Source organism: Castanea sativa, chromosome 5, assembly GCF_040712315.1.
Source record: "Castanea sativa cultivar Marrone di Chiusa Pesio chromosome 5, ASM4071231v1".
In the NCBI taxonomy this organism is placed as follows: domain Eukaryota; kingdom Viridiplantae; phylum Streptophyta; class Magnoliopsida; order Fagales; family Fagaceae; genus Castanea; species Castanea sativa.
The window spans coordinates 6,279,886-6,304,429 of NC_134017.1; the positions used below are offsets into that span (position 1 = coordinate 6,279,886).

At 32.3% G+C, this 24,544-nt stretch overlaps 1 pseudogene; it reads left to right on the top strand.

Moving 5' to 3' along the window:
* The first annotated feature begins 46 nt into the window (after positions 1–46).
* On the top strand, positions 47–24,191 carry LOC142634630 (protein SIEVE ELEMENT OCCLUSION B-like; annotated as a pseudogene).
* The last annotated feature ends 353 nt before the right edge of the window (positions 24,192–24,544 follow it).

Here is a 24,544-nt window from a genome sequence, read left to right on the forward strand (position 1 = left end):
AGCTGTACTTGCACTCTTTAAAAAAAAGAAAAGAAAAGTGAAAGTAATGCTGATAAGGAAGAAAGCTGCCAGCGAGCAGCGTAGGGAGCAAGTTAGTTAGGTGCAGGCTGTGTGAGCCGCGACATAGGTTTATTATTTTGCTGAAAAACTTATGGTTTGTTTGGATTAAAGACGAAAAAGAGATAGTAGAGTAAAGTAGAGTAAAGTAAAATTAATTTAAAATTAATCTATTTTCATCCAACTTTACTCTACTTCTTTTCAATCTCTCCTGAATCCAAATAGACCCATAGTTTCGGTAAAAGGAACCACTATTCCTAAAATAAGTTATGGTTCATTTGAAATGAGAGAGAGAGGGAGGAGTAGAATAGAATAAAGTAGATTTAACCTAAAATTAGTTTATTTTAAGTTAACTTTATTCTACTCTCCTTCACTTCCCCTTTCTCTTCCTCAATCCAAATGGCCATTAAATTTCTAAAAACAACAAAACCACCTGTTAATCCTATGTTACTCAAGTATTCGCTTATTCTTTGAATTGATATTATGAATAAATAGTTGATGGTAGAAAATATTTTGTCCCTTTAGAGAATTCTATAAAATTGGAATGATATAAAGATGGTAGCAAATACTCTACCAACTATAATCAAGTTAATTTATGTGAACACAAATCTTTCCTGCTATTGTTTGGATAGTTGGTCTTTCATTAAAAGGAAAGTTGATGAATCTTAGCTTCTTCTCCTTCTTCTTTCTTTTTTAATCTATTTATTTTAACTTTTATGTTTTTTTGGAAATGTAAGAGTTTAACCATGGCAATTGGTTGTCTGAGTTCGGCCCAATCAAATGGATGTATTGTCTTCTAATGTTAGGTATTGAAAATTATGAAATCTTTTCATATATGTAAAAATTTGTATCTCTTCTTTTGAAGTGGATTGATACATTGATTTAGATTAAATATTACAAATCTATAGTTGTATCTAGTGTGATGATATTGTCAGATTTGGGAAATAAAATCATAATTGTGAAATTAAGTGGATATGTTCATATTAATTTTATGTACTATGTTTTTCCCCTTTTGATTGTTTGCGAGCATGTTTTTCTAAAAATTACGTTTTGTTGCAGACAACTTAGGAAAATATATGGAAAAAATTAAAGAAAAAGAATGGAGGCAGGATAAATACTTTTTGACTCCATTGCAAAGAGAGAAATATGAGTTGTTTAGCAATGCCATTACATTATACCAAAAAAGGTTGGGTTATTAAGACCCCGGTTTTTAATTATGCAATGGAATTGACTATATTATCTCATTATGCCAACTTATCAAATGATGTTTTAATCAATTAAAGTAAATTATGTTGCTTTTTTTTTATAAAATATATATAACACCACTCTCTACGAGGAGCACAACTAAAACCTTATTAGCAATCATTTTCCACCTCTCAAACATCATTTTAACATCACTCAAGCCATCTTAATCATCCCTCCAAAGCCCTAAAAACAGAAAAATCGTCAAACATCTGAAACACCTTCCAATTGTATCTGTGTGCAACAGGTTTTAAGATATCATGATGAGTGGTCTTTTCCCTTAATTACCTTTTTTTTTTTTAATGTTCCAAATGATGAGCAACGATCTTTATATTAATTAAATTAAATTATTCATTTCTTGGAGCAAATCGATTGATTGTACTTGGAAGCATTATATTTTGTAAGAAGCCTTTTCAAAGAAATTTACATAATCAATGAAAGTTTATTTTATTTTTTTTGGGTTAAAAATTTTAGATTTTAAATTTGATCGTTTCCAAAAATAAATTCTGAATTTTGAAATGTAATCTATGTGTTTGATGTTTTTTCTATTTTAAACTTAATTTGGTTATTTTATAAGTAAAGTCAAATGAATACATAATAAGTTATCATTGGTGGAGGATAATTTTGTTTATTAGTAAAATGGTGGAGTACATATAAAATGAAATACAAAAAGTGGGACACATGATTTGTATTCTTTATAATTTTAGACATCCTATTTCGTTCTTTACTTATGATGCATACCCTTTTGCACATGCGTCCACCATTAATAAATAAATTAAAGATCGCATACATAAACTCTCTAATGTATCTACCATTTATCTCAATAACTTTGATCTTAATATTATTTTTATCATTCTCTTATTTTTCACAGCTATTTTATTAAATTCTCAATTTCAAAAAAATGTGCAAAAATTATCTTTTCATTTCTTGCCCAAATCTCACATTTTTCTTTAAACCAATTGTGTTCTTATCTAAAGTTTAATCAAAAATAAATTTTCTCACTCTTTTGTCCAACCAAGGGCGGCCCCACAAATTTGGAGGCCTAAGACGATATATTTTAATGAGACATTTTTATTAATACTTGAATAATATTTAACTAGTGTTTAATATCATATTTTTTTTAATAAAAAATCCATTTTTTTTTAATTTTGTAATATATATTTTTTTTTGGGAAAAAATGCTAAAGTTATAACAAATTTTACTAAAAACAACTTACAAATGATATAGAAATAAATGTGAATAGTGACACTTCAAGAAGATAAAAAAAAAGTATTTGAATTAATGATATTAGGGACATTATAAATTTTACAACATGAGATTTACAAAGATGTATTACCTATCACAAAAAGTAATTAAAAAAATGAATTTCATAGGTTATTGACGTCAACATATCATATTAATTGTCATATCAATTTGTAAAGTTTTTAAGTAAAATTAATAATGTTTATTGCATTTTCTTATCTGAAGTATTTCTTGCGATTAATGACACATATGTTTATAAGACCCATGTATTTAAAGTTGTATTATCTCTAACATTACTTAATTATTTAAGACTTCTTAAAATAGATAAAAAATGTAAAACTTTTTTTTTCCCTTATATCTCCAAAAAAATATATATCAATTTTTGCCTCAAAATAGGAGGGCTTTCCCCTGGTAAGAGGCCCTAAGTAGTGGCCTAGGCCTAGAGCTGGCCCTGTGTCCAATTTTTGATTTTAGTGGTTAAAAAAAAATTAAAAGAGAAAAAATAAAAACAAATATATAAATTAGTGTGGTGAAGCGTGCACTGTGCTGTGTGCAGTAGTGTCTAAGTGTACCTCACCTGCCAAATCAAACAAAGTAGCAGCATGCTCTGTTTGCATGGTGCCATCGGTTTGACTGGAGAACAAACAAACAGCTAGCAAAATGCAAAATAGAAGGCAGCAGTATTGGGAGAAGAAGTACAAAACCATGTTTAACCTTAGGGAAAATACACACAAATACATAACCATGTTTTCCTCTCCAAAAATTTCTAGCTTTTATGATGAGTTCATTTGTTTCCTTGTTCTTGAGACTAAACTCTGTTTGAATCTGTTATAGTTTAATTCATAAAGATTTAAACTCTGCCGTGAGATTTTGACAGAGATTAGGAACTTAGTCCCTGATGTTGGAAAAGAGAAATAATTGGCTAATTGGCTTGGATTAAAAATAAAGATAGCTGATGAGTGAGGAGTTTAGGTGGAGAATGAATGAGTTTTCACTATGAATTAGCGGATTGTTCTCTTTTTTTTATTATTTATTTTTTGATAAACTAGCGGATTGTTTTCTAGGCCTTATTAGTCTGCTCCTAAAAATAAAGCAACAGTATTGGGCTTTAATTCGTCATTTACTAGCTTTGTTAAAGAATGAGGCTTAGGCTAACAGAGTTTTATCCACATCATTGTTCGAACCACTCTTTTTAAACACAATCTCAACATGTCTTTCAAAATAAGGCCCATAATAAAACAATTTTGATCTTTACCTATCCAAATAATGAAGATTAAATCAAGTTGACTTATCCTAAATATATATATATATATATATATATATATATATATATATATATATATATATATAAGTTGAGTTTAGACATCCTTTACGTAATATAATTATAATTCCCTATTACTTATACTTGTTTTTAATTTCATTATTATCGTGTCATTTTGTTAATTGCTTGTCTTGTCATATGGTTTAGTTTTAGGCATCCATACTATAAAATTTACTACTTGATTGAGTTGATGTAATAAATTCAGTCAATAATTTCGTGTCCATCAAATAATCCAATAAATATTGAGTAGCACTTACTTAATAGAGATCAGTAGATATACTGAGTGTGCTGGTGCTTCACACCTTTATTCTCATGACATAATCTAAACTAGAACTCGTTCTTGGTGGAATGTAGACAAATTTTATCCACGGAATTATTTAATACTTTTTTTTTCATTTCTTATTTTATTTTCCCTAGCTTTCAAAAAATATAAAGTAAGTGGCTACTCCTTAAATTTTTCAAAATTCATGATTTTTGACATAATTTAAAAATAAAAAAAAATCTATTTTCTATTTTTTTTTTGAGGGGTGTCATGTGGCAGTATCCACCATAAGAAAAGTAAAAATAATGTATCACAAGTTGTAATTGGTGAAATATAAAGTGGACCACAAAAAATGAGATAGAGTAAATAACTTTTGTCATAAATAGTTATGTTTTAGCATGGGTTCTAGCTGGTTCAAGTTCAACTTATAATTGGTTTCAAAAAAACAAGTTCAACAAATAAAATTTATTTTTATCGAATAGGATGTATGAGGTAGAACTTTAGTGGTAAAGTTTTTGTGATTAAAGATGTTTAACTAAAAGAGCTTCATCTTGTGAGTTCCAAAAAATATGAATTTGAATCCCACTTACAACAAAAAGAAATATATTGATATCTTTTGGCAAACTATGGTACTATGTTGTCTTAAAGCAGTTTAAAGTCTACGTGAGCAATGACAAAAGATGATATAATAAAAATGTTTTGTATTATCATAATTGAACAAGTTAGTTCAATTAATTCTCTTAAAAAAAACCAAGAGTCCTATAGATTAATTAGCATTTTTTCATGCACAAAGTTCTTGAAGGTTTTAGGAGTTTAAGGAGCTAATAAGATATTGTAATTATCTATAATAAAAAATTCTCATAAGTAAAAAGTTAGTTCGATTAATAAAAAATTAAATCCTTAATTATTGTTATTTGTAGCTTGTAAAGTGGGTCTGTTGCAGGTTTGTGTAGGACACAGTTTGGAAAATGTTTTACAACATTTTTCTGGCATACAATGTTTTAAAATTTTTAGATATTTGGTGTACAATATTTCTCTTGATAATAATGACAAGAGTGAGTGATTATTATAACATAATTGAGTCTAAACTCATATATATGTATATGTGTGTTTGTGTAAGCTTATTTGGATTTTTTTTTTTTAAAGAGTTTCAACCTATGACTTTCGCTCTTGATAATAACTCTTTATTATTATATTAAGACACCAATCAGTTTTTGGTGTAGGCAAAAATTGAATCTCAAATATCTTATTTCACCATTAGAGATTTAACTAGTTAAAGTTAACTAGAACCCACAGTTTTAGGTTAGTTGGTGCCTCTATGTCTAAACTCATAAATATGTTAGGAAAATGCTGACGAATGCCCTTAGGGTAATAGTTAACAATTTATTTAAAGAAAATTTTTATGGAAAAAGAAAAAAAAATAATTAATGTTTTGATAGCTTTTTTCATTTCTGATAAAAATAGTGTCAAAAACTTCTTAAAATAGATTGTTGACCATTGGTATTCGTTAGAGTGACCCAATATGTTATATGCTTTTTTTTCAGAAACATTTGGGTACGGCATGACACAATATGTTATATTTTTTTCCCGAAAACATCTTACGACTTGTAACATTGCTCTTCTCTGTTTTAGTACCCGATTATTACTCTTAGCTTTATTTGCTCCAATCCATGTGCATGCATGATTGCATTCAGTGTATGGTACGTAGGATGGTCCCCTCATTACTGTCCTGGTATCTATAAATAGAGCAATACGCCAAGCAAATTGCACCACACCATTACGACAAACAACCCAACTTATCCCTTCTCTTATTCTGACCTCTCTAGCTTTGTTTTGTAATACCAAATGACGATGAGACGAATAATGAAATTCCTGTTCTCCGAACTCATACTGACCAACAGTTTGATGTTGCCTCTCAAGCCAGCAACAAGAATGCGTTTGAAATGATCGACGATGAGATCAAGAAAGAAATTAGTGTCCCCCGAACTCATACTGACCAAAAATTTGATGTTGCCTCTCTTTTTGCCATCGTCACAAACATTCTCAACCCTGCTACCATTGCTGCTGACAATTTTTTTCGGGTATATGTATATGTCACTACCCTGCACTCACTCTTTTATAAGAAATTTCCTCTTCTTCTTATATTTGTATAAAATGTTATCTTCTATCTAGTAAAAAAAAAAAAAAAGAATGTTATCTTCTACTTCTAGTCCAAAGGTTGGGATACCCTATTGTGGTAACTCCTCTGCCTTCAATAAATAACCTTCTTGACCTTGTCCTTTTGAAATTGAATAGAGACGAGCATAAAAATTTAACACCTTGTGTTTTTAATAATCTTCAACCATACTTGTTTTTCAAGCCCCCATTTTGGCTTTAAAAATGGAAAAAAAAAATGCAAATAAATTAACAAGCACAATATCCCTTTTGTTGTTTGGATATTTTAAAAATATGATATAAGTGGTAAGAAATGTTAATTAATACATTATATAACTGACAATATACCGCTTTTTTTTTTAACTTAAAGAAATATATTTAAGTTGATACCATAAGAATATATTTGAATTTTATTTATTTATTACTTTTTACTTTTAGAATTAGTGGAACCTTTCACCTCCAATTGAATACCTCCGAGTTGAGGGAATTAGAAATGGTTAGTTTTGATGGGTATCTTAACCTTCCAAGTCTCTCAAACCTTGCATTCTTTCAAATTTTTTTTAAAAATATCCAAATAAGGTTAATTAAACCCCTCCTACCCTATCTCCCATCCCCTTAACTTCTTCCCTCTATTTCCCTCTATTTCCCTCTTCTCCCTTTAATCCAAGCACAACGTTAAACTCAAGAAGTAAACAATAATTTATATATTAATATATATATATATATATATATATATATATACACACACACAAATATATATCAAAACACTATTCACTCCGTATATATTGTTTAAGTTATCTCACTGATGGTTGTTTTGGTCATACTCTAGGGTACTAAACAGCCACACATGGAGATGGAGGGTGAAAGAGCCATCGCAACAAGCTTCATTCCACCATTATGTACACTCAAGAAACTTTCCTACGAGGTATGCATTAGACAAAAATAAATTATATGATGCGTTTATTTTTGAAAGCATCTAACTTTGCATGAGTTTGGTAAAATGTTCCAATTAAGAGGACTTTTTAGTGATCGAAAGATTCCAATAAACATGAAAGTAATTTGGATTGAAATTTGCTACAACTAAATCAAAGAGCACAATCTTCATAAAATACTTGGAACTAATTGAAAATTACTCAAATACAATTGTTGAATATCACTAAATTAGCCGTAATTAAGAAGATTTCTCTTAAACTAATCCTAATAGAAGAACTACCATACATCTTGAGCTTGAAGGCATGTTTCCTTTAAGTTCTCCTTGTTCTCTAAGATGCGCTTGATTGTGTGTTCTTCCTCATGGTGCCAAAACCTTTCTAAAGGTATGAATGGTAATTATTTCCAATCCAAAACTACCCTTAAAGCAAAGGGGGGGGGGGGGGGGGTTATTTGTTTCAACTAACTAGAATCTCTTCCATGTAATGCCAAGTGTCCTCTAGTTGTTTTATCCTTGACAAATGATTCAAACCTACTTTTTTTGTCTCAAATTTTCCTATATAATGGACAAGTGTCTTTCTCGTGCCATTTTTTTTGCCAAGACATACATGTGATGGCTACCAAAGTAACACATATCCTGGCAGCTACCAAATCATAGTTGTATATAGTATAAAGTTTTGGCTTTAGCCATTAAAGTTATTTAATAGTATAAATAATATCATTATAAGAGCAATGTTAGGGTATTAAAAAAGAAATTAAGAATTTTATTTATCAGCTATAGATTTGACACTTATCACATATGTCGAGGCTACTTTGTAAGCCTTTTATAACAACAAATTGGTAGTACCTTTATTAATTTTCCAATTACAAAGAATAGGGTCAAAATGGGCATTTGCCTCTTACGTCCAAAAGATATAGTAAAATACCCCTCTGTTTTGAAACTATCTGGCAAAAACTCCTGTTTTGAAACTCGATTTTTAGAAAATCGAGTTTTAATGAAAAACTCGATTTGATAAAAATTGAGTAATGTGAGAAATTTTACATGGAACTGGAGTTCCATGTTTTATTTTTATTTTTTATTTTTATCTTTTTAAGTTTGATTTCACGTAACTCGATTTTTTAAAAATCAAATTTATAACTGAATATTTTGTTGGAAAGTTTTGGTGAAAGTGACAAATGCTCATTTTGGCCCAAAGAATAGCAATACTATTTCACTTTAAATACGCACAATAGTTTATATACAAAAGCATATGTACCATTTTAAGTACCGAGTAAATAAATAAATGCTAATATGCATGTGATCATGTTGCTACGTACACAATTACGTAGGCATTTTTCATAATGGAAAATATGTAATGTCAGATGGTATGTAAGGATCCGGGTGTGGAAACTGCTTACAACACAACGAAGTCAATACTAGAAAAACTCAAAGATTATTCATGGCATGCGAAGGCAGTATTGACACTTGCAGCTTTTGCTTTGGACTATGGAGACTTATGTAGACACCTTGATCAGTTTCACTCATCAGACCAATTCAACAAGTCATTAGGGATCTTAAAAGGGATACCAGCTCTCCTAACGCAGCCAAGCATTGATCATAAACACGAGGGTGCGATTGTTGAACTTAACAAACTGATCAAGGACACATTGAATGTCATTGATTGCATAATTTGCGTTGTTATGTTGGAGGAATGATCTGTTAAGTATAATCCAAATGATCTACCACCACTCGCAATAGCCACGACCAATAGCACAATATATGTTTTTTGGGCTATCATAACTGTTGTAGCTTGCACGACCCGGATGTGTTGTCTCATTAAAGATGAGTAAGTCCTTACCCTAGAAATGTAAAGTAATGCTAAATTTATTTTAGTAGAATTATCATTTCACTATTATAAAAGAGAAGGGCTCACCACCTGCTGTTCGAATAATAAATTTATCACTTGTTTGAAAAAATTTAAACTGCTTGAAAATTGTGAATTTAATTTTAACTTTGAATTTAACAAATCTAATGTAAATATATAACCATGGTTTCACAATTTCAGGAGCAAGACACATGAACTTTCGCAGTTTTCCGAGAAAATTAATGTCATCCATGGCGAACTAAAATTGCATATACAACATTGCAATGAAGAAATAGGTTAGTCATTCAGGCTGATTTTACTCACAAGGAATTAAGCGTGTGGTTGCAACCTCCATTATTACATTATTTTCCCAACAAGTGCTACCATAATATGTTGCACATACTATATTTCCAATTGACTTAAACATGCGCAAAATCCTGACCAAGGATTTTTGTTCAATGCAGAGAAAATAGAGGCTTATTGGAAGCTCATAAGATTCTTAAAAGAGCCGCTTGACATTGCCGAGGTCTTGAAGGCGCTAATTTTTGCCAGCGACAGCGACAGGCAACGAGTCAAAGTTTTTCTCAACGAATCGGATAGTTCTACAGTAGCTACTATCTTTTACTTTTAGAAACAAATAGATACTATGTAGTTGGCTTGAAATAAAGAAAAATATGAATTCCTATAATTGAATATCGTAAAATTAAGGTTGGGCCAATCTAGTCTAGGGCCACGACAATAGTATTGGTTTAAGTCTATAGCCCCAACCATACTCAAGCTTGATTAGAGATATCCGAACAGATCTAAAAAGAGTAGCCAGCACGAGGCCTAATTTTAATCTCATTTTTCAAACAGCCAACACACACACAATATAGGGTCAAAGATTAAGTTATATTTTGTGTAATTTTAAGCCATATATATATATATATATATATTTTTTTTTTTTAAATACGAAACTTTAAGTAATGTTAAATCATCTTATACCTTTTTATTGAATTTCAATTTTAAAAATATCACTGTTGGATTATATGATATCTATGTTATTTGTATGAATGCCAAATTGTATGCCAATAAAATGTTATTTACTCTTCAATCCAAACACCCATATTTTTAGGAATAATTTTAAAATGCAAAAACTTTTAAAATTTTCAACGTTAAACATTTGAAATTTTGTATGCATGTAAAGTATTAGAAGAATCTAATGGTAAATTTATCAAAATTTACTTTCAACTAAAAAAATATATTAAGTGATTTAGAGTTGCATTTGGTTTGTTATACCAAATGTAACTCTAATTTATATATATGCAATAGAAGAGTAAATAGACAAAGAAAGAATAGACTATTTAGTTAAGAAGCTACAAGTTTGTGCAAACATAGCTTAATTTTTATATTTGTATTGCTCAAACAGATCCTCCAAGAGGTGAAAACAAAGAATGTGTTGTTGTTCTTTACGGACTTGGATGTGAACATCTCAGAATATGTATCAATTCTCAACCCCATTTCTGAAAACATACCAAGCAACAACAAGGATAAGTATGAGGTTGTTTGGATACCAATTGTGGATCAGTGGACCAATGACATGCAAAAGAAGTTTGAGTCGCTGCGGTCTAAGATGTCGCGGTTCGTAGTGCAAAACTTTTCGTCAGTATCAGGTATCAAGTACGTTAAGGAGCAGTGGCACTTTAAGAATGAGCCTATCATTGTGGTATTGAACCCACAAGGGACCGTGGAACACCATAATGCAGCCCACATGATTAAGATATGGGGACCAAGGGCTTTCCCTTTCACTAATTGGAAAGAAGAAAAACTGCGCAAAAGTGAAGATTGGTTTGGATCCTTAATGCTTGAATTCGGTTCTGACATATCAACTTGGGTAAATTTCTTTTCACAATCTAAATGCCTAAACATACAAACAATTCAGGGGTAATGAGAGTCTTGGGTTATATATATATATATATATATATATAAGGATTCGCAGAAAAGATAAAATTGAATTAGATTGTAATTCGTTTATAAAAGACCAAACTTACTCTACTGTTAAAGATATCTTATTCTAGTAAAATATTGCGTTCTCTGGGTTTTAACGATCATGTAAAAAAAAAAAAATCAAAATCAGAATTATAAATAAAATTATAATGATAATATAAAGAATAATGTGAGCTTCCAGAAAGTTGATGTAACAATATAAAGCTTGCTAGTAAACAAAGAAGTCAACAATTCAATAGTGCCAACTAGTGCCCTTGTGGAGTTAGGATAACCGTCATAGTTCACTGGGGTTCTCCTGCAGGCCTAAGCTTAAAGGAGAATGATACTACACTATGGTAACATTTAAGCAGAGAAGCCACTCTAATTGTCTCCACCTATTTTTCTATTATAACAAAAAAAGTCCACAACTCTCTCTCTCTCTCTCTCTCTCTCTCTCACACACACACACATATATAATAATAATAATTTTTTATATAATTTAATAGTTACAATGAAGAAGAAGCTAGGAATTTAAACCTTAAATATTTCCATTAGAAAGATAAAAATATGTTAATCAGTTAAGATACAATTGAATTAAATTGTAATTCGTTTATAAAAGACCAAACTTACTCTACTTTTAAAGATATCTTATTCTAGTAAAATAATGGGTTCTTTGGGTTTTAAAGATCATGTACAAAAATATCAAAATCAGAATTATAAATAAAATTATAATGATAATATAATGAATAATGTGATCTTCCAAAAAGTTGATGTAACAATATAAAGCTTGCTAGTAAACTAAGAAGTCAACAATTCAATAATGCCAACTAGTGTCCTTGTAGAGTTAGGATTACTATTATAGTTCACTGGTTCTCCTGTTTGGAAGCCCGGACTTAAGGGTAAGGATGCTACTATGCTAACATTTAAGCAGAGAAACCACTCTAATTATCTCCTCCTATTTTTCTATTATAAAAAAAAAAAAAATTTATCAAAAACTCTCTCTCTCTCTCACACACACACATATATTTATTTATTCAATTTCAGTCTTGTTATATAATTTATATACAAAATGTTCATAATTTTATTGATGTCCACGTTTTAAACATAAAATAAGTTATGTGTACATTAATGAGAGTGGGAGAATAAATAATCACAACTATTTTTTTGATAATTTGATAATTACAATGAAGAAGAAGCTAGGAATTTAGAATTTTAATCTCTATTAAAAATAATAAGATGTCAACTAATTAACCTATAAGCTTCTAGGCCAATAACTACAAAGACATAGATGTATTCATGCAAGTAGGTTCAAGCAAATTTTATTGTTCTGATTAAATAAAATTTTTGCTCTCTTTCAATCAGATCAACGAGGAGAAGCACATTTTCTTTTATGGAGGCAAGGATTCCACATGGGTCACAGAATTTAGTAAGGAAGCAACAGGCTTTGCTAATGGTGACGTAAAGGGTGCAAAAATTTCATTGTTTAATGTGGGAAAGGACAATGGCAGTCTAGGGCGTTTTTGGAAGCTCATTGACAACTTTTTCTTATACAAGTCTCAAATGGTTACCGAATTGGACTCAATGACAAAGGAGATCCAAAAGTTGCTTTCTTACAAGAATGAGAAAGGATGGGTTGTGCTGTGCAAAGGGGCTAGATTGGTGTTCAGTGGTTATGGTACAACAGTTCTGACAGTCTTGAAGAACTTTTATGAATGGAAGCAGTGTTTGAAGGATAGTGTATATTATTTTGAAGTTTGTCTCGAGGAACACTATAATCAACAACTTTTGAAAGACGGTTTACCTTGCGGGGTCATTGACATCCCAAAAAGTGATGGATTGATCACAGAATATAGAAAATGTCCTGACTGTTCCAAGATCATGGAGACATCTTTCAAGCTTGAATGCTGTGACCACTACAAGAAACATGACTTGTTTCAACCCTTTTTTTCCAAGGGTTTACTGAAAATGGTTGAAACAAATGCTAAAAACTAGCACGCCTAATTAAAATCTGACTAACCTTCTTACAATGGTCATTAAAACCCTTGAAATAAACTAAAACACTAAAATGGCGCGTAATTGTTTCCTCCAAATTTTTACATTCTTCAACGGAATTCTAACACAACCCTCGGAATAAAGTCTCTCTCTCACACAAGCTCAGAATTCAAAAAACCAATTTTCGAATAAAGCCTTTGCTCACTCTCTTAGAAAACCCATTTTCATTTTGTTCAATGGAGAGAATGAGAACTCTTAGAAAATTCTCTCTCTCGTAGCTCATCTCATCTCTGACGATAGGTTGAGGCGCAGTGATCAACAATCCTATCTCCGACGATAGTCAGGGCCCTCTCCTCCACCCCTTTGTCCGATTACAAGTCTCTCTCTCTCCGTTTGTTTCCCGAGAAAAAAAAATTGAATTTGGAAATTACCTAGTAGAACTTTGCAAAGAATTTTTGGTATTCTCTCTTGTTTTCTCTCTCTCATTCTCTCCATTGATATTTCTCGGAAAAGACGATTCTGGTTATCGAAGGAGCCGGTTGCATTGGCTTTCACACTGTGGTTCAACTTCTGAATGAAGGCTTTAGGGTTTCGATCATCGACGATCTTGATAATTCCGTCACCGAAGCTGTTGATAGGGTTAGTGATTTGTTCGGCCCTAAGTGTTCTCAGAATCTTGAATTCCACCTGGTAAATTTCTGTTTTGTTTGGTTACCGAGAAAATGAGGGAAAAGAAGGTTAGAAATTAGAGATTTTTTTATTTTAGGGAGATTTGTATTTTCTTTAAAATTTTTTTTAACAGTTTCTTGGCAACCAAACGGTGGCTTTTTGAGGTTTTTGGCTTTTGGTTACATTACGTGTTGGTTTTATTGCAGGGTGATCTTAGGAATAAGGACTTGGAGAAGCTCTTTTCTCAAACACAGTATGTTTATTTTCAATTACGTGTTGGTTTTACTGTACTAGACTAATTTCAATTCACGAACAATGAAGTAAAATACAATTAAATGGGAAATTTTTTCATATTTCATTTTCGTCCTGTTATTTTTCTTTTTGTTTGCTTAGACTTATAAGTTTCCTGTGAAACATGGTGATTGGGCTTCTGGAAGATGAGTGGAACAAATAATTAGATCACTTGCACTTGAATTTCAAACAAAGTTTGCACGAAGATCTCCTTTTCATTGGAATTTCACAAACTTGTTACAATTTCCTTTCCTAAATTGGTTTGCAGTAATTTTGTTTTGAGCTGCTGTGGAATTTTATTCTTACAATTGTTTTCGTCACATTGTATTCTGAAAATAATGCCATGCAGCTAAGAATTTAGGGACTTAAAATCTCAGATTCTTGTGTTAATTTTCTTTGGTTGGCAGGATTGTAGATCGCACTAAATGGGTTGGCGCATTTCACAAGAAGCAGGATTTTATTGATGTTGTAGAGGTATATGTAGCTCCTTAGAAACTGAATGATTTTAAGGCTGTCAGTTATATAAATTGGTAGTCTTTCCATTGGAGTGAAAAATCATTTTCATTTTTTATGCTTGTGTGAAACTAGTCTGTCTTGTTATTGAAACAATTTTAAGCTGCTTCCAATCTCCTTTAGCACATGCATAAATGTAATTCTTCATAGGTTTTGTTGTGAGTTAGCTTGCCTTGCACTGACATCAATATCTAGAAGACCTTTTCTTTTCACCAATCCTTTGTAGAGTTAATCGCAAGACTAAGTCCTCTGTTCTGAATCATGATTTTGCAGCAAAGTTCATTGAAATAATTTTCTTCTGAGCAGTAGAGGTGGAGTACTTGAAAATTTAAACTACAACTATGATCTTTGAGAAGTACCAAGAGAAGGCAAAATCCTTATGCCTGGATTACTAGCTAGAGGCCCAAAGGACTATTCTTTAGAAAGGTTTCCTACCTTATACACATGCATTTGTTTTGATTCTTGTTTGAAGTGATTTTTGTAAAGTTGATTTGAAGCTAATATATGGGTCCATAATGTAATTATTTTGATTGTATCTTTAAACTCCTTTTTGTGATACTTGTTTGCAAAATAATTCAGAATTACTTGTTATTAGAATTGAAGAAAGTAGCATATGAAAGATGATATGAATGCTGCCATGTTATATAAACTACTAGTAATCTAATTTCTGTTTTTAAAATTTGTTCTCTTAGTGTGAGTGCATTTGCTCGTGTGTTCTATGATTGTGGGAATTCCACTTATGTCCTGCAATCACAGCTTATACTGTTTTATTGCTATTTCCATAATATTTTTGACTTGATTTTTTATGTTTTCAAATGAGTAAGAATCTTAGTATTGATAATGTATTTGTTCATTGCAGCCACCATTATCTGATAAAGTCAAAGAGACTGATGATAACTTTGCAATAGTTCTTGAGCTATCTGAAGATGACCCGCATTTTGATAAAAAGAAGGTAAGAAATGGCATAATTGATTGCCTTCAAGCTCTCTTTTATTCTTCGCTAATTTTTATTGAATAGTTGGTTAATGTTCAGAAATGTGAGGATGAAATATTATGTAATAGAAGGAAATATATAACTTTAGTAAGTCACTATTTATTATTTACTCTATTCTATATACTGAAGTGCAGGGGATTGATACTGGACTCCTGTTGCATACCAACTACTAAATTAAAAAAAAAATTTACATTTATAATTTTATACATATGATTGTGTCAAATTCTTTTTAATTAAGATATATACGAAAGAAAACGTGACTGTAAATACTGACAATAATTGTTCCATTTTTGTTAGCATGAAAATTATGTTCATAAATTTTCATTAGTACTTTCAGTTTATTACAGTTATGCTTTAATACTATCTAGTTCTTGGTAAGGAAACCTAATTTCTCCTAATTTAATTGAGTTGTTATGTTGCTACCATTATTCTTATTATTTTCACATCTTGTTGGCAGAAATTACTTCAGAATAAGGGTTTTAACCCCAAGGAACAGGTTTATCTTAAAAGCTCTTCAGGTCCAGATTGGATAAGTACTACCTTGAAAGTAATGCTTCAGATAGCAAGAATCATACAATTAGATGAGGTAAAAATTCCAATTCTTCTCTTTAAACTACTTGGTATTTCAGTGTAGGTACATGCTTGGAGGAAAATGAGAGAGAGATAAACTGATTTCCTGTATTAATAATAGGAAACAAAATAGTTTTTCCACATAGGTTTGATCCCTTTTAGGTTCTTGCAAATTGTAGCTTCAGTGTCTTCCTAGTTTGTTTTGGCACAAAATTCAAAAGTGGAGCATGAATAGCATGATAGCCTGATCCCTGGCATTTTATGGATTATTAACTCATGATGATGTTTATCATAAGGGTTTCATTGGGATGCAGATAGAACTTTATTTTGGCGAGGATGATGCTTGTTCATCAGTGGAATATTACAGCCCCAGGAGTGAGGTAGAGGCTCTTAATTCAATCCTTTTGCTTCTTGACATTTCAGTCTCAAGTGGTATGTGCATGCAAATGAATGTCCTCCAAGAACTTCCGGAAGCAATTATTGGTTTGATCCGTGATTTTGGGGACAAAAACAGTGTGAAGACTACAATTTTAGAAAACCACAGCTGTGGTAAAGAAGAATGTTTGTTGCAATGGGGTGAAAACAATGGCATAAGGACAAGGTTGCAGATAGCTTGTAAGTCTTCACAATTATGACTGCTGCTGTTCTTTTTTTCCTTGCTTATTAGGCATGTAAAGATTTTGCCCCCTTTTCTTGGTGTCAGAGGATTTTATATAAGACTCAAATTTATGTGAAATAATTATGTGGTACACCTTTATCAAAAAAAATTTAGCACACCGGACATACGCAATAAATTTCAGCTTTGCTAGAACCATTTCAACTCATATATTAATATTATTGACATGTGAAAGCTCTACTTATTTTTTTGAGAATATGAATATGAAAGCTCTATTTGATTATTTCCCCTCCGTGGTTTGAAAATCGAGCATGTAAAAGCGCGTTGGTCATGAAACTAGTCATTCCATTTCTTTGCCTAATGTACGTACGTCAAAGTTATCAAATTTGACTTTACAACCAAACTCACCAACCTCCTAAAAATTTCTAAAAAAATACAATTCAATTATTCACAATCATGCTGCTTGAGCCGCCATTGATTTGATTGAGCACCGCTCTCTCTCTCTTTCTCTCTGTGAGGTTTGAGAGAAGCCAGAGAGAGACCATGAGTGAGTTGATCAATGTGAATCACCAAAGGGTCAAAACCAACGGGATATGGATACATGTAGCAGAGCAAGGGACAGGACCACTAGTTCTTCTTCTTCATGGCTTCCCTGAAACTTGGTATTCATGGCGCCACCAAATCAGCTTCTTGGCCAATAATGGTTATCATGTGGTTGCACCTGACTTAAGAGGCTATGGTGACTCTGACTCACCTCTCAATCCCGACTCATACTCTGTAATACATCTTGTGGGTGACCTCATAGGCCTACTTGACCATTTTGGTGAACAACAGGTATGATTTATATGCATGCATATAGATTTGTATATCAGTCTAACTATAAACAACCTGTTCTGCTTTCTCATTGTGCAGCGGATGTAGCAGAATTTACTGGGAAGGAACAAATAGATGCACAGCCAACCAAGAAGGGAAGGGGAAGAAAATAATAAATTTGTTTGCTACTAGAGATATAGGTTTTGTAAAAATTTTAGTTGATATCATGGATGATATGCAAAATCTACTGTGTAGTCATTTAATTTCTTGTGCAAAATCTACTTTGCATATTTGGGTTCTTGTGCAATCATTTAATTTCTTGTTTTAAGCTTTCTGTAAGTTTTGGTTCTTACAAACCAACTTGATTCTCACAAGTAATATTAGGATCAAGATATCTTTGTGTAATTCAGGAAATACTAGTTCAAATTGCACTAATATGCTTCTTCAATATGGTAGTTTCAACATCAATATATATATATATATATATATATATATATATATATATATATATATATATATTTATTGTACATGATTGTGGTTTTTTTTTTTTTAAAATAAAATAAAATCTTATTTTGAGGGTCAAGAGATCCCTTAAATAACCTTATTTATCAAGGGTTGTAAATATAAATCTTTTAAACCTTGGTAAAAGGTTATTTAAGGGTCTCTTGACCCTCAAAATAAGATTAGAGCACTTGTTTTGAGGGTCACGAAGGCCCTAAAAATTTCTTTTTCGACGGTATAAGTTTCAAAGGTTATCAAGGGTCAATTGGACTCTTAAAATAAAATTTTTCAAGGTTTTTTAATACTTTTTTTAAGGGTTTTGACCCTTGAAAAAAGTCAGATTTGTTGTAGTGGACCACAATCAACATGATTTCAACTTAAAATTCTGCCACAATCATCATGGTACCAAGGACAGCTCAAAGAATCCAATATCGGTCATACGGAGCCTGTGATGCATTGCTAAGAAGACTAGTGAGCCTGATTGGTCATATGCAAGTGAGGAGCCAAGGCCGGTCGAGCGAAGGCACTTACATGCTACCCTTGCGGGTTCTTGAAAGAAGGGCATCTTGATCAGTAGGCACATTATGAACGATTCTATGGTACTTTACCAGTATTATTTCTTCTAGATAATTGTGTTTGTGTGCGTGTCTACGTTTTTTATTGGTGCTAAAGTTTAATTATGTAATATGTTACAATAAAGGGCATCTTGATCACACTGGTGATCTGATGCCAAAAGTATGTGTGTATTGTAATTATGTAATGTGCTACAATAATGTTCATGTTACTAGTCTTTATTATGCATAACACTTTGGCTCGCAATTTTACAGATTTAGGCAATTTGGTATAGGAGTTTAAACACATGTTTTCAATTTTTAAACAACATTCCACACATTTGTATACATTTTTTTCACTCACACGTATTTCCAAAAAATACAAACAACGTTATCAAAACAACGTTACCAAATGGTCGCTAATTTTGCTTTGTACTATTTTATTTGGAACCTTTCATGCAATGGCAAAGACAACCATTGACTAGGACTCTCTTGGCCTCAGCCTTTGAATGGCAGTATAGCACATCTTATGCAGTAGTAGCAGTTCCTCCCACACCAAGGCATACAATATTTACCAACTTTATGCTTTAGTCTTGAAAACTCACTCTGTGTATAAAAAACTTGTGAATGTTTAGACCCCTAAAAACAAATTTTCCAAAGCAAGCTTATATTCAAACAATATATGAGTGGAATATGAAATATAAGAAATACTCAGATTATCAAACTACTATGCCATTAATTAATCATAACCAGCAAAAATTAAAAGTTAATAGTAAGAGAAAGAGAGATGCAAAACACAAAATACCACCAGCACGTGTTATCGAAGAGGAAACTAAAGAACTCAGCGAAAAACCTTTCTGCCGCCCTCCAAGCGGTAAATGATCCACAAGAAAATTAGTTGCGATACATAAATAGCAATATACCCTCCAAGCCTAATCTACCCAATACATCTAAGCCCTCCAAGCTTCTTGCTCTAACATGGTTATGCCAAACCGTGTCTTTTCTAGCTTACCGGATCCTGAAATTAGCCCATTGCATCAACCAATATGAATTGGTTCTCTCTTGAATTGCTTCCCAAACACCAAGAACCTTCTCACTAGTCAGAATTTGGTGAGATAAAGATTTGGTTTATAATCCTCTCATGAGTATGACTATGGAGAATGTGAGAGTAGAAGAATTTGGAGAATCAAGTGTATAAGATTGTGGATGAGTTAATCTTTTTTTTCTCTCTCAAAACTCTCTCTGGAAGATCTCTCTCGCTATCACATTTCATGGATATAAGGGTATTTATAGTAGGGTATGAGATGGAATGTGAAAAGTCAGTTTTCAGCAAAACATGGTGCACTGGCAAGTCACTTCGCGATTGGGATGAGTCGCGAGTTACCAAACTAGCCAGACTGTATTTTTTGTCCTGTAGTTATCTAGCTGTCTTGACTCTTCAACTTCCTGCATGCTTCACAGGTGTGCTATATTTTGGCGGGTCGCCACTCGTAAGTTAGTCGTGAGTTCCAGTCTTATTGTACACACTTGATCAAATCTTTACACTCTCTCACACACAACCTTTACATTATTTTCACCTAAATATAGGGTTTTTAAATGCTGAATTATAAGAAAATTTGACACGAAATAAAGCCAAAACATAGTTGAATAAATTCAACTTTACAAGTCTATAAAAACTTAAGTGTATAACACAGTTTGAAAGAAACAACCTTTTTTTTTTTAGCCTATGACGTGTTAACTGTTTACCATAATAATTTTTTTTTCTTTTTTGAGAAATGGAATAAAGTATTTTAATAAGAAAGAATAAAAAACAACCAAAGACCAAGGGACCAACCCATCTATTCTACAATCAGACAGTCGATGGCCCCCCAGGACCTACATGGGTGTAAGTCCAAATTCCGCTCCAACTTTTTTTTATTTTTTTATTTTAAGAATACTGTCACTTTCATTAAGAAAAAAAGAAATTTGATACATCATGAGCCAAAACAGACTAAATCAAATTAGGAATTTTCTCTATTCATGTTACATAACAAGCAACACTTGGTGTATTGCGCCAACACATATGCTAGTCGATTCCCTTGCTGCTTCACATGGCATACTTGTACCACTCTGAACTCTCACATCTTCTGTTGGATTCCCAAAATAATATTAGCTATAGTAATCGGAGGCTCACCTATATTGTTTACGGCATCAGACACAATTTTTGGATCATATTCAAACACTGCCTCTTGAATGCCAACATCCCATGCAAAATAGATTGTCTACAAGTTCATAAACATTAATGCTGCAATTATTGTATTTAAACTTTGATGCATGTTAGATGTATGTTTGTAGGCTATTGACACAGTAATTTTTTGCCCTGCCAATAACAACTCATAACAATCTACCACTTAGGATTTGTTATCAAAATATTGTGAAAATATTATGAACTTAGCATTTCTCCTAAAATGATAGATCTACATTGATATCGACCAGAATTTTGGTAATTACTCTTACCACCTAGTCATAGTATATATAATATGAAGGGAACTATTTGATTTTAACTTTTTTTGCCATTGACAATAAACATAAAATTTAATGAATGAATTAAAATAAATTTATTAAAGACAACCCATCTATTTTTCTTTATTATCTGTAAAAAAAAAAAAATGCATTCAACAAATGCAATATCTTTTTTTTTTTCTTTTAAGAATCAAACGGAATATCATTCACTATGATTACTTTTTAGTAAAAGTTTCTACATAGTACCAAATACAATGTCATTATGTTGGATATGAATTTTGATAAATTCACCATTAGATTGGATTTTTTTTCCTCATATCTTTCATGTTTACAAAATTTTCAGAAAATAAAAAATAAAAAATCAATAACTATATTATCAATTAAATATTTAAATTTCAACTTTTATAGTCTAAAATTATGCATAAAAAATATGTTTATAAATCAAATAGTAAATAACATCTTAATTATTGATAAAAAAATTGATATGCATGTTAAGAACATACAACCTAAAAACTATATTTTCAAAATATGTAACTATGCTAATTTTTTTAGTAAAAGTTATAGGCTTGTAGCCATTAGTAATAACCAAGTTTCTTGCCAAAACTTTTCCTTCAACCATAATGGATTATTTAGATGCACTATGCAAGTAGAGTTATGAAATACAACATTAATATCCTCAAAATAAATTCTTACCTCTTATGTTTGAATTTAAAATAGTATCCCACATTTAAAACGTATTTTGACATTAACAATTATTCAATTAATGCTCCATTTAATTTTAAAAAAAATATAAGATAGAAAATATATTCTAACATAGTCTATGTGTATATGTGTGTAAAACTTTCTCCTAGAAACTTAAACCTCGGCTCTTTTCCCACCCCTTCCCCTCCCACGCCTCACAAGAACTTTATACTTGTTTAGTGACCATCACGCTAAGAATGCGCAATAATATTAATGCTCTATATAATAAGTATGGTAAGACTTATTTCCTTTTTTATAATTTTATAGTTGGGAGGGGATGAATTTGAATCATGAGCATTTTTATTAGAAACATCAAGAAATATCTTACAAGGCTTTTAATAATTAAAGTGGTTACAATGATTAATGAAACACGTGGTCAATTTAATTATCTCGGGAAAAGATAATAGTATTATTTTTTCAGCATTAGTCAAAATATGGTTTAAATCAATTACAAAAATTTAAAGTACAACTCTTGCCAAGAGCATTATATCTCAGTTGGTTTATACCTCTTGGTGTTTTCTATGGAAACATATACATTCCAAGATTTGGATCTCTGTTAAAAGCTCAAAAGGTGGACTGGCCTTCTCCCACCTTTTCTTTGCCGACGACTTGGTTCTATTTGAAAAGGCAGATCACATTAATTACTCAACGATCTGAGATGTTCTTAATGCCTTTTGTGCCTGATCAAGTCAGTCCATTAGTGACAGCAAATCCAAAGTATACTTCTCCCCAAATGTAGACATTGATACGAGGGAATCTCTTTGTGACATGTTGGGGTTCAAGTCAACTCCAATATCTGGGTTTTCCCATTAAACATCAAGGTGCTGGCAACCATGACCTCAAGCTTTGTATTGGATAGGATCAAGCAAAAAATGGTGGGTCAGAAGGCTAATTTGTTGTCCTATGTAGACAGTACAGTCCTAATCCGAGCTTCTACCACCACTATTCCTGCTTACACCATGCAATGCACGACATTTCCTTAGAAGCTTCTTGATAACATTGATAGAGTCAATCGAAATTTTATTTGGGGATCATTGTAATCTGCTAAGAAGATACATTATGTTGGTTGGAAAAAAGTCACGAAGCCTAAAGTGGATGGAGATCTCGGGTTACAATTTGCTAAGGGGAAAAACTTTGCCCTTCTTGCTAAACTTAATTGGAGGTTTCATTTGAAGAAAGACTCAATCTAGGTTAAGGTTTTAAAGAGCAAATATTGCACGAGCCGTCGGTTGAATTCTAGCAATAGAAAGAAACTTCCATGTTCTAGAGTGTGGAAGGCCATGACGAAGGGAGATGAGGTTTTTAAAATAGACATTAGATGGATCCTGGGGAGGAATAGTACTTTATGTCTTTGGCACAATAACAGGTTTTCCAAAGGGACCCTTCGAGTAGCAATTCAAGGTCCTTTTACAAGGAAGAGGAGTTATTAAAAGTTGCTGAAGTTGTTGGGCCTGGGCTTGGGGAGTGGGACTGGTCCAAACTATCTTTCTAACTCCCTGAGTCAATCCTTATGGGTATCAAGTCCATTCCTTTTTCCATCTTAACTTCGAGAGGGGAGGATAGGCTTCTTTGGAGTGTTTCCAATCGTGGAGAGTTTGTTCTTAAATCAGCCTACATGCTGGCCACAAATTGTAGTGATGAGCAAGGACAGTTCACAGGGTCCTGGATTTGGAAAATCAATACCCTTCCTCACATTAAGTTTTTCATGTGGATGTGTCTTCACAACAACATCGGGGTGGTAGATTGTCTTGTCAGGAGAGGTTTCAGGGTGAATAACAGTTGCCAACTTTGCCAAAGGAAACCCGGAACCATTCTTCATGGGCTTAGAGACTGCATTGGCCAAAAGCATTTAGGACAGCTTGGAAATCAGTCTTGCAAGCAATTTCTATGAGGGCAGCATCCATTAGTGGCTGCATAATAATTGCATAGGCAATGTGACTCTCGCTCGTAGTTGCCCGCCATGGAAGATCACCTTCCCCTTCGCCATATGGGATATGGAAGCATAGAAACAGTGTAGTGTTCAAGAATCAACCCATTCAACTTAGTATTCATAAAGATATTATTTTCAGTGCTGCTGAGTACCAACACTGCATTCTCAATCCCAAAAACACTAGCACCAGGAAGATTCAGAGAGTCCACTGGGAGAGACCTCAACCAGGGTGGGTTAGATTGAATACTGATGGCTCCTTAATTGAAACCTTGGGTATAGTAGGGGGAGGTGGTATTATCAAGAATGAACATGGAGAGTGGATTGCTGGCTTTTCCAAGAACATTGGCATTGCATTGATCTTCATAGCTGAGTTGTGGGCCCTTAGAGATGGGCTTAACCTTTGCAAAATTCTCAGCCTTCTAGCTGTTGATATGGAAATTGATGCTAAAGCTATTGTTGATCTTCTGGCTAATTGTCATTCCACTTGTTGATGACTGCAGGCAGATGATTTCCCAGCTATCCCAAGTTTGGATCCGTCACTGCTACTGTGAAGCCAACAGTTGTACTCATTGCCAAGCTAGGATAGGGATTTTATTTTGTATGATGATCACCTTTGGACATCTTAGAACTTATGAGCTCGAGCAGCAGTGGTGTGTACCATAACAGGCTTTGTCTAGACTTTGTTATTCCTCCTTAGTTTCATTAATGCATTTCTTGCTTACCAAAAAAAAAAAATACAACTCTTAATAAACTATACCTAAGTTCTCCCTAGGAAAAAAAAAAATAGAAGATAGATATTTTCTTGTATCTAAAAGTTCCTTATTGTACCTAGAGGCTTCTAATT